The sequence below is a fragment of the Mus pahari genome, chromosome 14 (genome assembly GCF_900095145.1).
Source record: "Mus pahari chromosome 14, PAHARI_EIJ_v1.1, whole genome shotgun sequence".
Classification (NCBI taxonomy): Eukaryota; Metazoa; Chordata; class Mammalia; order Rodentia; family Muridae; genus Mus; species Mus pahari.
Genome location: NC_034603.1, coordinates 39,485,727 through 39,499,932, shown reverse-complemented (window position 1 = coordinate 39,499,932; position 14,206 = coordinate 39,485,727).

The following is a 14,206-nucleotide window of genomic DNA, read 5'->3' as shown; positions in this document are numbered from 1 at the left end:
ACAACGTGAAACACATGTTTGCCACGCCCTTAGAAATCCCATTTGCAGGCCTTTTAGCACAAAAAGTGAGCATGTATCGCACGAAGAGGCATTGTCTGCAGCTGCCTTGTTTGCAACAGGACCACCCTGGAAGCAGCCAGGATGCCACTCAGCAGGTGAAGGGACAAACACACTTCGTGCTATCCACACAATGAAGTCTGATCCATGAAATCAGAGGTAAAGAGCCCACCGATGTAGTAACGTGGGTGATGTGCCAAGCCTCACTCTAAGTGAAAGAGGGGACAGGTGACAGGCTCCATTCTGCGCTATTCGTTTGATACAGTCTGGAAAAGTCATGTGGGTGCCTCTCATGGCTGTGGATACAGCTGTGGGAGTCTGAAGGTAAGGGAGCAGAAGAAAAACACTGGCAACTTATGCAAATGTTCTATGCCCCATTCCGGTAGTGGCTGCACAACTGTACACACTTGGCAAAGATCACGGGACAAAGATGAATTTTCGACATATAATTTCATTGTCTGTGAACAGCTTTGAGTGGGCTCACCTCTGACCCACCATGTCCCTTCCCCACTGGCTCCTTTCTCAATGCACAGCACTTAGCTATCCAAGCTGGAGGAGCATCCACAAGCCCCTTTATGTCCGTGTGCAGTTACTAGGCCCCACGGATTCCACCATCTGTTTTCCGTGTTGCTGCTTCCCTGTTCTCGCGGCCTCATCTGACTTTATAATGTGTCTGTCTCCAGATGACTTACAGTGGTACCCAGAGTGGACTTCCCCTGAGCACATCACTGCCTTATTCAGAGCCCTTGCTTGGTACGCAAGACATGCTTTAGAGCTTAGCAGGTAACAAACGCCTTTATAAAGTGGTACACATGGATTGGAAAATCCCTATGACGCTGTCCCTCCCTATGTTCTATGTTCTCGGCACAGTGATAGCTCTCCTCCTGCGATACTTCCCTTGTCGGATGCTAGTCATTGTGCTTGACATGCCCTGGCTCTTCATTACTGTAGACCCTGGGGTAACTTATTGTTCAGACACTGTACACTGGCTCCAGTCTTCCAGCTTCGAATCAGGAGTCCAGCACTCACGTGTCATGTGTCTTGAAGAATGTTTACATGAAGTGTTCCTTCACGTGGGGGCACCAACGGTTGCTCTTTTATTGTGGCAGCTGTGCATGTTGGCCTGACATATTATCCTTTCTACCTTTTGTCTGGTTTTGGATAATTGTGTGACCTCCTTCAATGTGGAGTTAGTAGGGGGCTTAAATGATCTGACCTGTGTTGAGAGAGCTTGAAGATGTCTGATTTCTGTTAAGCACTGGGGATGGTAAGAGAAAGGGGGAGGGGAGAGAGGTAAGGGGAGAGGAGAGGTGGAGGGGAGGGAGAGGGAGGAAGGGGAAGGCAGGCAAATCACTGTGTGCACATCCAGAGGATGCTGGAGTCTGCCTTCTGAGCATGACTGGGACTGTCTAATGTAGCGCCAAGCACAGGATCGGGGCTGGCTTTTACAAAGGCCTTTGCCATATTCTGGGAAGTCACACTTCTTCCATAGCTGGATCTATTAGAAAAGGTGCCATCTGTTTCCAGGCACTCAACAACCCTCGACTGGCATCCGTGGGGGGCCGCATAAGTGAGTCTCTATCTCCTCAGGATTCACCCTCCCCAGCCAAAGACTCTTTCTTCACTTTTCCTCAGGGACCAGTACTTTGTGGATAAAATCCAGACCTCTTCTAGTCCTAGGTCTTAAAAGCCACCATGCCTTAGAAGCACCTGGTGACCTTGCCAAGTGCTGAGCTCTGCTCACCTCAGAGTTCTCATTTGGCAGGTCTCTGGTAGAGCCTAATAGCTTGCATTTTAACAGGCCCCTAAGTCATGCTCAGGCTGCTGATGCTGAAACCATAGCCTGGGGACCTGTCTCAGACTATCCATAGATCTTCCTTGTCCATCCAAACCTTAAGGTCAGATCACACTCCCAACAGACGGCCATCCTCCACCTACACACCAGCCTTACCAGATTGCTTGGCCATTCAAGCTTCATTGGTGGCCCGCTTCAGGGAAGCTGGAGTGTGTGAGAAGTGTCTGCGTCCTGGAAGATTAGTTATTTATAAGGATGTTTTATAGTTCTGAGATGTGAGCAAAGCAGCTTCCCCGGAAGCTGAGTGTATACTCCAGTTACAACTGTGGCATGGATTTAAGAAAGGGAGACAGCAGAATTTCTACCACTGTTAATTTTGTGAAACTGTTGGTGAGGCGGTAGTGATTAGCCCTAACCAACAGTAATATGATGCTAACCATGTGTGTCATTTTAAATATGTTCTTCTAGAATGGAGGCATAGATGAGGGGACAGAGCAGAGGTGAGGGGGAAGGACTGGGAGGGTAGGAGGGAGAGGGACTGTGGTAGGGATGTAAAAATATAATAAAATAAATAAAATATATTCATCATATATATGTGCATGAAAATGACAATATTTAAATAATTTTAGGATAATCATAGTCATTCTTTCTTTTAAGAATAAAAAATTAACTTTGTATGTGCATATGTGTCTGTGTTTGGATATGTGCATGTGTGTGCCATTGCCTGTAGAGGCCAGAAGACAGCACTTGGATGCTTTGGAACTATAGATACAGGTGGCTGTGAGCTACCCTATATGGTACCGCAAGAGCAGTATGCTCTCTTGACTGCTGGGCTGTTGCTTCATCCCTTGGAGATTTTCCTTTAAAGCTATCATCCTTCTCAGAGGACGGACACAGCAGACAATCTGTAACATATCAATAATCTTTGAAAAAAAAAATCCCAGTTGCATTAACATCTTTGGCCTCCCTTGAACTTTGGATTCATCCTTTTCTGTATAATTTTGCAGCCATGCATTAGTCATTTGGAAAACATCAGTCCGCTGGGTTATGCAGATCTTTCGGGTGTTGACACATTTCATTATCTGATATTATGAATTTACATTGGTTAATATCACCACAAATCTCATCAAATAGGTCTTTAAATATTGAGAGCTCCTGGGCTCATTACAGCAGTTAACGCATCTCCTAGTCTTTCATTTTCAACTGAAAACTTGATTTTTTTTTTAAATCACCCACCACAAATACTGTAAGTTGTTTCTCTTGCATTTTAATAAAAATCTGAAAGATAACTGAGCTCGGGTAAGCATTGTGTGTGGTTATCAGCCATTCCTTCACATAAAAAATAGAGTTCCATAAGAAAGCATGATCAGAATCACGTGAAAGCCTTCTCCGAAACAGTTATTGTTGCCAAAGCACTGCCCTTTGGCTCTATTTCATCACATGGAATATTCAAACAGTGTATGTCCCCTCCCGCTGCCTCCCCCCATGCCCCTGTGTGTGTGTGCATGTACGTGTGTGTGTGTGTGTGTGTGTGTGTGTTCATGTGCTCACACATATGGACCTCATGTTCATGTGGATGCTTGGCGCTGTCAACACTGGGTGTTGAGCCTTCTCACCCACTTTGTTTCGTTTCCCTATTTTTGTGTTTCTTGAGACAAGACCCATAAAGTTAGGCTGGCTGTCCAGCAAGTCCTGGGGACCTGCCTGCCTCTGCCTCTGCACTGCTGGGAGTATGAGCATGCATTACCATGTCTGCTTTTCACATGGCTTCTGGAGAGCAAACTCAGGTCCAGAAGCTTGTGTGGCTTTTAAAGTGACGCTTGTACTTTCTTCCGATTGGCAGCGAGGAACTGGTGGCTGACAGTTCGGTTTGCTGCCACCGTCCTCATGTTCAACAGCAGCATCAGCAGCATCGGTGTAAATATCTCATAGCGGAAAAGGCAAAGTAGCATATCGCTATTGTTTTGAAAATTGCTTTGGCCTTAGGGGGTCCTTTGAAATGTCTCTAAGAACGCCAAGAGCCCTAGATCATTTGCTCTTCTGAGTTTTGTGGTCTGAAAATTGACCCATTTGCAGGAGCTATCCTCTCGGCTTGCGGGGTTCATCCATCTTCCTCCACGTAGAAGAACTCAGCTCTCCTTTCAGACAACGCCAAGTAATGCCCTGATGATAGGTGTTCACTGATTCCTCCTTGGGCTGAGGCTGGAGTTGTCCTTTTAGGAGCTGTGCAGGGTCCTGGTCTTCAGTGAGAAGCCAGTGGGGACAGATGAGGTAGAGGCCTCAGGAGGGCTTGAACAGGTACACAGCTGTGGCTGGATGTTCCTAGATCCATGGAACCCAAAAGCAGAAAGCAGATTCAGAAAAGCAAAGGTGTGAGGGAAAAAGGATTAAAACTGCAAACAGCAAAGAGAATCAACGTTCAGAGGGAAATGGTAGGGACCTAGTGGGGAGAATTCCTTGGCCAGAAGAGAAGCTGCTGAGTATGGTCGGCTAGGCTGCCTTGAGTCCTCCCCAGTCCCAGCCCCAGCATGGAGGCTACACACACCTGCGACCACATTTGGCTTTGCTGTTGAGTGCTGGGGATCTGAAGCCAGATGGCCAAGGCTGGACTTGCACTGCCTCTGTTCTTATTTCCAGAGCCATCTCCCCCTCTCATCTTTGATAAAAGCATGAGGTGAGCCAGGAGTACAAGGTTTGATTGAGTACAGCTAAGAGTTGGCAATGAGTCACACCGTTTCCCCACCACCTCCAGATTGTCTTGTCAGTGGGTCCCTCTCCAGGGCAATGGCATTATAATGAGGAAGAACCATTTATAAAGCTCTCCCTGCATATCAGTGGGAGATTGATGCAGTATCCCCTGCAGATATGAGAATATGCCAGTGCTCGAGTCTCTTCTATTCACTAGTGTAGTATTTTCATAGAACATATGCACAACCCCCCCCTTGCACTTTAAATTGGCACTTAGAATCTCCAGTGTTAACTTACATGCTATGTAAGTAATTGCTACAGTGTATTGTTTGGGGAACGAAGAAAAGGAAATGTATATATGTTCAGTAAGGCATTTTTCTCAAATGTGTTCAAGCCATGGATGCTGAACACCTCACACACAGGGTGACAACTGTGTATGAAACTAACAATAGATGTTGTCAGCTTCTGTCCCTCTTTAGGAAGGATGCTGTAATAATTGTGGAGAGAATAGAGCTGCACAGTAGGTGAATGATGATGTTATGAGGGAAGGGCATGTGAGCTGCCTAGAAAGGTTCACTGAGCCTGAGGAATTGGGGTAGGGTTCCCGAGGACACCTGTTATACCTGCCCTTGATACTGGATGGAGCCAGCATGGGCTAGATAGCATATGGCCCCATACTTAACCAGACTACGTATCACATGGTTCCTGGAGCCACAGTGTTTTGTCTGTTAACTCATCACCAGATCACACTTGGAAGGGAGACATGGTGTTCAGCCGAAGCTGGCCCCAAATCCAATCATTTCACTGAGCAAGAGACCAGCTTGTCTCTGTTCATGTCTCTTATGATTTAAGTGTGTGTGTTAAAGAGGGTGTGGCTGTGACTCTATAATTGAAAAAGACTGTAAGATTTCAAATACTTGTTTGTGACTTGTTGATAGATGTCACTCTGTGTTGGGAGTGATGGGGGAGTCCTTGTTGACATGGTAACAAGAAACTTAGGGCTACCTCCAAATATGTCAGTTTAGGACAGGGATTTATGCTGGGAACTTAATTCAGCACCTAGATCTAGAAAGCTCCTTGAGTCTGGGCTGGTGACTAGAAAGGAAGGAAATCCCCTGTCAGAAGCGGGGCGATATCAATTTTGGCAGACTCAGGAACAGAGGTGAGAGAACTCACAAGCTTCTTAGGGGCACGGCAGCCATACTGGCTTTGTATAGGTGTCTTCGGTGGATTGACTAGCAGGCATTCGATCTTTCATGCCTTCGGAGATTAGACGTCTTAACGCAAACCATCAGCAAGTTTTCTACCTCCTGGAAGACTCTGAGGGATTATCCGTGCATGCCAGGGCTTCTTTTAGTTTCTGGTGTTGCCTGCAGTATTATTCAGAGTGCCTTGACTTGAAGTTATCTGATTCCAACCCCCCTTTCTATCATTATCCTGCGTAGTTATCCTGCGTAGCTCTCGGGGAGGGATATTTCTGATGATGGCATCTCACTTTGAATACATCTACAAAACACCTTATATCCAAATAAGGTCACATCGACAGACAGTGAGCGTTAAGACTTCAGCATGTATATTTTTTTGGCAGGGAAGGGGAAGGGAGGGGAGGGGAGAATGTGACTTTCATCAAGCCCCTGCCACAAGCCTTTGAAGCTTATCCACGAGGCAGCTCATGATAGCTCATGAACAGGGAGGATGGGCACAAATCCACGCAGGCTTCTGTCCCATGAGTGATACTTAGTCCCAGATTTGTAGGTTCTGGTGGATAAGACTGGTAAGGCAAAAGCAAGGAAACCCTGGACCATAATACACAAGGATGGGTAAGGGTGTGCTCGCAGGAACAAGGGGGCCAAGGTAGTGAGGGAACCTGCAGTGAGGGCGCTTCTGACCCAAATCCCTTCCTCGGGTTAACAGAATCTAATTCCCCACTCATATAGATCTCATTTTACAGGTAAGACTCAGAGATTTTCTCTATGAGGAAAGAGCCATGAGAGGGGTAAGCAGAGGCTGAGATGCAGGCAAAGCTGACAGCTGCCCCTAGGGGAAAAGCCTCCCCTCCCCTCGAGTGTTCAAGTCTGGCCTGTAAGGCAAGTGCAGGTTGTCCATTCATTCTGGACAACTCATCCATTCTTTTTTTTCTTGATTTTCCTCTGAGATGACTCACTGTCTGAGCACGTTCCCCCTGCATCAGGAATGGGAGCCACGGAGAAGTCTGTGGTTCAGCACCCTCTAAAGTCATTGGTGACCGTGATGGAAGTATCTGGGGGTCAACAGTAAAAGACAGGGGCGAAAATTATTCAAGCTCTTAAAAGTGGGATAATAAGGTAACTTTCCTCCTCCCGGTATGAGCTCATTTAATTGTAGAGATCTTAATAAATTCAGCCTGATTAACTCCGACCTTGTGGGGGAAGGTGATTCAGTGTTGTGGAATTAATTTCAACAGAAGCCAAAAGAAGGAAAAAGTCAGAGTAAGAAGGAAAAAAATAATTCAGTGCAGAAAAAAGAGGTGTGTGTGTGTGTGTGTGTGTGTGTGTGTGTGTGTGTGTGTGTGTGTGTGTCCCGGTTAGCCCTGTCTGGAGAGCATCTGTTGATGGACAATGAATGGCAGGATGACTTCTGAAGCCAGACCATGGCCTTCTCAAACCTGCTGGAACCCCAGGCACTGCCTCCAGATCTCTGACTTGGTTTAGGTCTGTAGAATGACCCTGAACCTCTGTCCTGCCTCAACCCACCTATCTCCAGCTCAACACAGTACTGCTTTGCCCCTGGCTTCCGGTCCCTGCTCCTACAGTGCTCTGGAGTCCTTTATTTAGCAGTTACATGAACCTGTGAACATTCATCTTTTGGACTTTGGTTTGTAATCCTCACTGGGAGAATGAAGTATTTGCAAACAGACTGGTCATCCTTACCTAAGGAATAGGAAGGCTTGGATCTGAGTCTCTGTTTGCTGTGTGTGTGTGTGTGTGTGTGTGTGTGTGTGTGTGTGTGTGCATGTGTGTTTTGGGGGGTTGTTGTTGTTTTGTTTGGCCTTTCCCCATGGCCTATGTAGCTAATATATACCATTTGGAGTTTTCCATGTCAGACCGCTCACGTTACCTGTTGAGTTCTTAATGCTGACCTTGACCTACAGGTCATCCTGAATCATCAGAAAAAGGAGCGCATGACCTAGATCCTTTCTTTTAAAAGTGGGGCTCAGGGGAATTGAGGGTTACTGGTTCATGTTCAAAGGGTAATGAATTACACCCACACCCAGGGCCAATATGGCTTCTAATACATTTGAGATTTTAAAATATGCATCAGTTAAACAATCTGTGCTCCTCTGTCCAGGTTTAGAGCTCACTTGAAAGGAAGCATCAGAGAGCAGGACTCTGACAAGGGATAGAAAAGAAGGACAGAGGACATGCTTCCTCTCCCTTCCAGGCAAAGTATTAGTGCTGAGGACACTAATAATAATAATTATAGGATTAAAAATTAATACTACTACTACTAATAATAATAATAACAGGGGGACTAAGCTGGTGCTGAGTTTAGGGACCTCTGACTTCACCACAGGGTTGGTTAATGATGTCACTTTGGTGGAGATCAAACAGGACAGTGTGTTGTTCCCCAGCCTGTGTCCAGCTGAGCATCCTGGGCTCCTTTTCTTGCTGAGCCCCACAGCCCTGACTTAGTCACTTTCTGCAGCTGATTGGCCATCAGGCCTAAAAGCCACACCTCCCACGTGACTCAGAACTCCCTTTCCCTCCTGCTGGGTCAGGTTCCTGCTCTGGTTGGCATGGGGGGCTGTGCAGGAGTTGCTCAGCAAGGAATCTACCTCTGAAACCTGCTCTCCCCTTTGCTTACAGATTCCAGATCCCTGTCCTGTAGTCTCAGTGCCAAGGACACCTCCTTGAGGCAGCACAACCCCAGATAAACAGAACCCTAGAGATTAAACAGAAGACAGCACAGCATGGAGAGGAAGGCATGCCGGGAACTGGGAAGAATCCAAGGCTTGGAGCCCACAGGACCCTTTGAGGCCTCACAGCATCCAGAAGTTTCTTGAATACTCCATTTCCCCTCTCCCTCTTTCTCTAATGTGGTTACATAGAAAACCTCGGAACTGCCACTGGGCAGCTACTGCACCACACCCTGTGCAAGGGGTGGTGGTGTCAGACTGACAGAATGTAGGATCTCCTGGGAGATGGACCCCTGTCAGCCTGTGGAGGATTATCTTGATTACATAATGAGGTAGGAAGACCTTCCTACTGCGGTGGCACTGTGGCTGGATCCTTGACAGTATAAACGGGGAAAGAAGCCAACCAGTGAAGGCATTCATTGTTCTCATTCCTTGACTGTGGTGTGGCCAGCTGCTCCAAGCTCCTGCTGTCTTGATTTCCTTGCTATGACGGACTGTTAGCTAAAATAAACTTTTCCTTCTGTGGGTAGCTGTTGTCAGGGTATTTTATCATAGCTACAGGAGAAGCCATTAAGACATCCAGGCAATGACACCAGGCCAGAGGGGGAGTAGGGACAGAAACTGAGCCCCATTCAGACTCCCCAAAATGCATTCTTTACTCTCTGAATCCTACAGGGGCACTGTCATGTAATTTACACCACACTGACCATGGGCCAAGAGATCTTCCTTTACCTAATCCAGCATGTTGGTCTGACCCACTTTAGCTGTGGTGCCTCAAATCCATCTTCACATCTCTGAGTAGCCTTTCTGAAGGTTCCAATAGGACATTGTCATGCTGTTGCTTGAAGTCCTTCTCTTTATTGTCTTCAGCAGAGTCTGAGTCCCCAGGAGTGCCCTGCCTGACTTGGAGGCTTTCCCAACCCTCCCGTCTTAGCTGAGTTGAACTTCTGGCCTCTCCTCCTATGCCCCTTCCCCAGGAGGCCTTGGCCCCACAAAGTCAAAGTGGATTTTTAAGAATCATCAAAGGTCAACATTATTATTGTCTTAACTAAAGTCTTTAACCTTTTGGTAATAGTAGAATTAATTTACTGGGTTGCAATCAACACCTACTTGATCTATGATCTTGAATAAAAGAGAGAACATCAGAATGACTTTTATTCAATAAAGGTGGTGGATATTGTCTGGTGAGGCCATTGGCACCATGCATGACTTTGTGCATATGTACCTGGGCTGTGATATAAAATAATTTTTTTTACCACAGAAAATAATTCCAAACTTTGAAGTCCACTGCTGCAAGTGTTTCTGCTGCCCAGCCAGGCTAAGAATCACAGCTTTCATTTTAGGAGCTTTTAGAAGCTCAGAATATTGAATGAAGTCACTGTTTAGGACCCAAAGGCCCACCACTGTTCTCCTTCTTCTGGGTCTCTTTGTGAGAGTTACAGTGGGTATGTGTGGCTATGGCCGCACTGTCCCTGAGGCTTCCCCTCCCTAGAACCACTGCCCAGGTGCTCAGCACACTCTCCACCTCTACGCACTTAGCTCCTGACTGTGTGTGGGTGAATAGCCGTGGCCCAGATGCCTACTGGCTGTGGATGTCTTATGTACACTGTAGAGTCACTGCCTTCCAACACTTGGTTGACTCTCAGATGGTTGTGAGAGAAGCTGCCAGATCTCACTGTACCAACTGAGAGACTCTTGGGGGATCTATTCTTGGCAGGTGGTGAGGGCTTGGCTTTCCTACCCACCCCTCCCATAGCCTGTGGCCAAGAGGAAGTGTTGGGGAGCCAACCTGCTGTATACCTTGCTTCTGATCCAGGTCCACAGGCTCCCCAAGAACAGTGGTTAGCTGACTTTTATAAACAAGGACATTCATCTTTGTCAGCCCTAATGAACCGCATTTGTCAGACAGGAACCGGGGAGCAGCTGAGTTGGAGGGAGACAAATCACTTAATCCACCACGGCTCCTGATGTGGCAGCCCCCGGTGAGATGGAGATCATGGCATTTAAGCGTGGAGGAGCCTGGAGGATGCAGGTGGGGGAAGAGCTGGCTGCCCTCCGTGGTTCCTGCCAGGAGAGACTGTGAGGGTTGGCAAACCCAGTGTGTGCGTTGGCTGGAGCTTCTTTCCCTCGTGCTGCACCTGCTTCTGGGTCGTGCATCCTGTAGACACCTGGACAGGAAAGGGAGACGCAGAGCTGGCAGCCCCTCGTCCCAGCATGGCACAGGCTCAGGAAAAATGACTGTGATCTGAATTTTGCCTTCTAGTCCCACCGACTCGCTTCCTTTCATGAGTATTTGGAAATGGCCACCGAATTCTAAGGACAGAAACCCATCTCGAATGAGCTGAGTCGAAGGGAGAAGGGACGCTCCGCAGCTGTGCAGCCATCATAACCAGGGCGCAGCTGGGCTTCCTGAAGAAGCCCATCAGAGACCGCAGACAGGATGTGGATGTCTCCGCCACCTCCCTTTCCTGTGGTCCTTCCTGCAGCACATCTTCCTCCATCTGCAGAAATGGGGCCACTGGCAGCTCTTGAGTTTAGGATTCTACCATGGGAAAGTGGATAGAGATTTCTATGACCTGAGTCGGGAGATACGGTGGGGAGAGGAGGAGGCAGGAGAGGAAGGAAGGAGGCTCCCAGGAGATGGGTATTAAAGCCTTTCAGATAGGTCTCCAAGATCCTCATCTATGACATGAAAGGTTATCTGAAGCAGTTCCCACAGGGATCACACAGCTGGCACAGGAGAGGGGCCATCTCGGGGAATCGTGGGAGTCAGCAGAGATGATAGCTCCCACCACTCTGATGGTCTTTTATTCTTGCTTCCCCTCGAATCCCCTCAAATCCAGCTTTTCCCCTTCCTGGAAATGCTTCCCGGTCCAGACAGAGTGAGCCAGTCATTCTTCTTAAGACACGTGGAGTGAAATCAGTCAGGGAGGTGTGTCTTTAGGATGCTGCTCTGTGCTCACATGACTTTCAGGACTGCATACGACCTCCAGAAGTGACACCAGCCCAAAGATATGCTTTCAGTTAACTGACTCAGCTTTGTTGTTTTTTACAGACCAGGGTCTTAGTGGACTTTACACATACTAAGCAGCTTGGCCTCTGAGACAGCCAGGCTCAGATATACCCATACGACCAGGGTCACCCTGCTTTTCAACACTGGCCAAGCTGGCAAAAGTCTTTCATACCCATTCTCTCAGCAGCATGTAAACTTTTTTTTTTTAAATCATGAACCTCAGTAAAAATATATCTGATTAAGAGAAAACAATTTTATCTTGTGACACAAATGTATTATAAAACATGAATGTATTTATAAAAATCAAATTTCAGAAGGTATACCTACATTCTATGAGCCGTGGCTTAATAACTTTCCTATTCTAGTTTTTTATAATGTCATTTTTTTTCATGGATCACAGATGAGACTGACCCTACACTTTGATAGCATACATAGCTCAAATATTCTTCCCATAATATTATCACATTGAACAGTCCTCTTTATATCAAGGGCTCCATGTACACTGTCCATTCTGAATGCCAGGCTTTCATATTAGCTTTTTACATGTGTCTTATTTAGTCTTCTGTTGCTTTTCTTATTTGTAATGGAACTGAGGGCTAGTGACTGAGACCGGATAGTAACAAAATTCTGAGTAAAATGAATAACAAAATCCAAGTGGTGAGACTAGGAAATTCTACAAGACCCAAGGCATCTCTGTGCATAACTACATGCTGGGTTAAAGGTAATCCTTGAACCTTTCCTGCTTCTCCCATGCTGTCATCCTCTTAAGTCTGGACTGGTATCAGCAACTGCTCAACTGGCAAAGAGATGAAAGTGGCATTTCGGGATGACTGGGACCGGCTCAGAAGTCTTGTATCATCTGCCTTGGTATCTTAGGTATCTTTGTGGGTATCCCGTGCCACCAGGCAAGAAATCCAACTACCCTAAGACACCATTCTTAAGAGCCATCTATAGATTCTGTGGCCAACTAGAAGACTGCAGTCTTCTAGCCATGGCCAAGACCCAGGCATATGAATAAAGATATCTTGGCCACCCTGGACTTACTCACATGGAATAGAAGAATTTCCCTGCTTAGTTGAGCCCTGCCTTAGCCCTATCCCTAACCTTTGATGTCCCCCATCGTGAGATTCCCTGAGTTATCTACCTATCATGACCCTCTGAATCTTGGGTATTTTGCTCTGTGGCACATAGCTTCAAGAGCTACAGGCTACCTCTACCTATATCAGAAAAAGTCTTAGGAGTTTCTTCCCATCCCCATTGCTACTCCAAATGAGTCTTCAGCTCTGTGCTTCAGTGTGTCACAAAGTTTGTCCTGCTGGTGCCTCAGTTCCTAGAGTGGCTATGTTCACATTGAAGAACCTTTAATAGGACCTAGTGGTGAGAGATTTGGTCTGTGGTGGTACTGTCTTTGGAAGTGATTAATGTTGTTCTCAGGATACCCTTGGTTATAAAGAAAGTAAAAAGCAAGTCTGAGGGTGGGGCTGAAAGGACGGGTAAGTGATCAACAGCACATTATGCTCTTGCAGAGAACTTGAGTTCAATTTTCAGCAGCCATTTTGGGTAGCTGCCTCTAACTCCAGCTCAGGGGGAACCCAGTACCTCTGGCCTCTGTGAACATCTGTGCTCACATGTACATTAACCCCACACAGAACCACACATACATGTGATTTAAATTAACGATAAGACAAATCTTTTACAAATATTTAAAAAGCAAGCTTGGTGCCGAATCTCTCTCATTTCTCTTTACTCCTTGCAAATTCTCTTCTGTGCACATGCCGGCTGCCAGGCTGCTATTATTCCAGGCTCCCTCCCACCAGAGCCAATCAAATGTTGGTGCCATTCTCTTTAACCTCTATACTTGAGAGCTAAACAAACCTCTTCTCTTTATAAAGTACCCTGCCTTAGGCATTTTGTTATGACAACATAAAAATGAACCAGTAAAAGCCAATCATGGCACACACCTGTAGTCCCAGTTCCTTGGGAGACAGAGATAAGATCACTCAAGCTCATGAATGCAAGACAAACTCAGTCAACATAGTAAAACCCCAACACCGTGACAGTTTGTATATGATCTGCCCAGGGAGTGGCACTATTAGAAGATGTGACCCTGTTGGAGTAGGTGTGTCACTGTGGGTGTGGGCTTTAAGTCCCTCCTTCCAGCTGCTTGGAAGCCAGTATTCTGCTAGCAGCCTTTAGATGAACACGTAGAACTCCCAGCTCCTTCTGCACCATAACTGCCTGGATGCTACCATGTTCCCAACTTGATACTAATGGACTGAACCTCTGAACCTGTAAGCCAGCCCCAATTAAATGTTGCCCTTATAAGAGTTTCCTTGGTCAACTAAGACACACACCTACCAAACAAATTCGGTTGATAATATGTTAAAGCTGGTCCCCAAATGCTCCTCTCCTACTTCGTTGCCTTGGTTGCATGAGTTCAGAACTTGATTATGGTGTGTACCAGAAGATACACTTAGAAGGACTTTGGGGGTATTCTTGAATCCCATCTCAGCCATGTTAATTTGCCCTGCTGGCCACTGGCTTCCTGTGGCTCTCTTTCAGTGGCTACAAATTAGATGGAGAATGCCAACCAAGGGTGAATGATCCAGGCATCTACCAAGTCTCAGGATGCCCAGCTGAAGAGAGGGGGGGGGACAGCTCTGTGGGACACTTTCTTCTTCTTCTTCTTCTTCTTCTTCTTCTTCTTCTTCTTCTTCTTCTTCTTCTTCTTCTTCTTCTTCTTCTTCTTCTTCTTCTT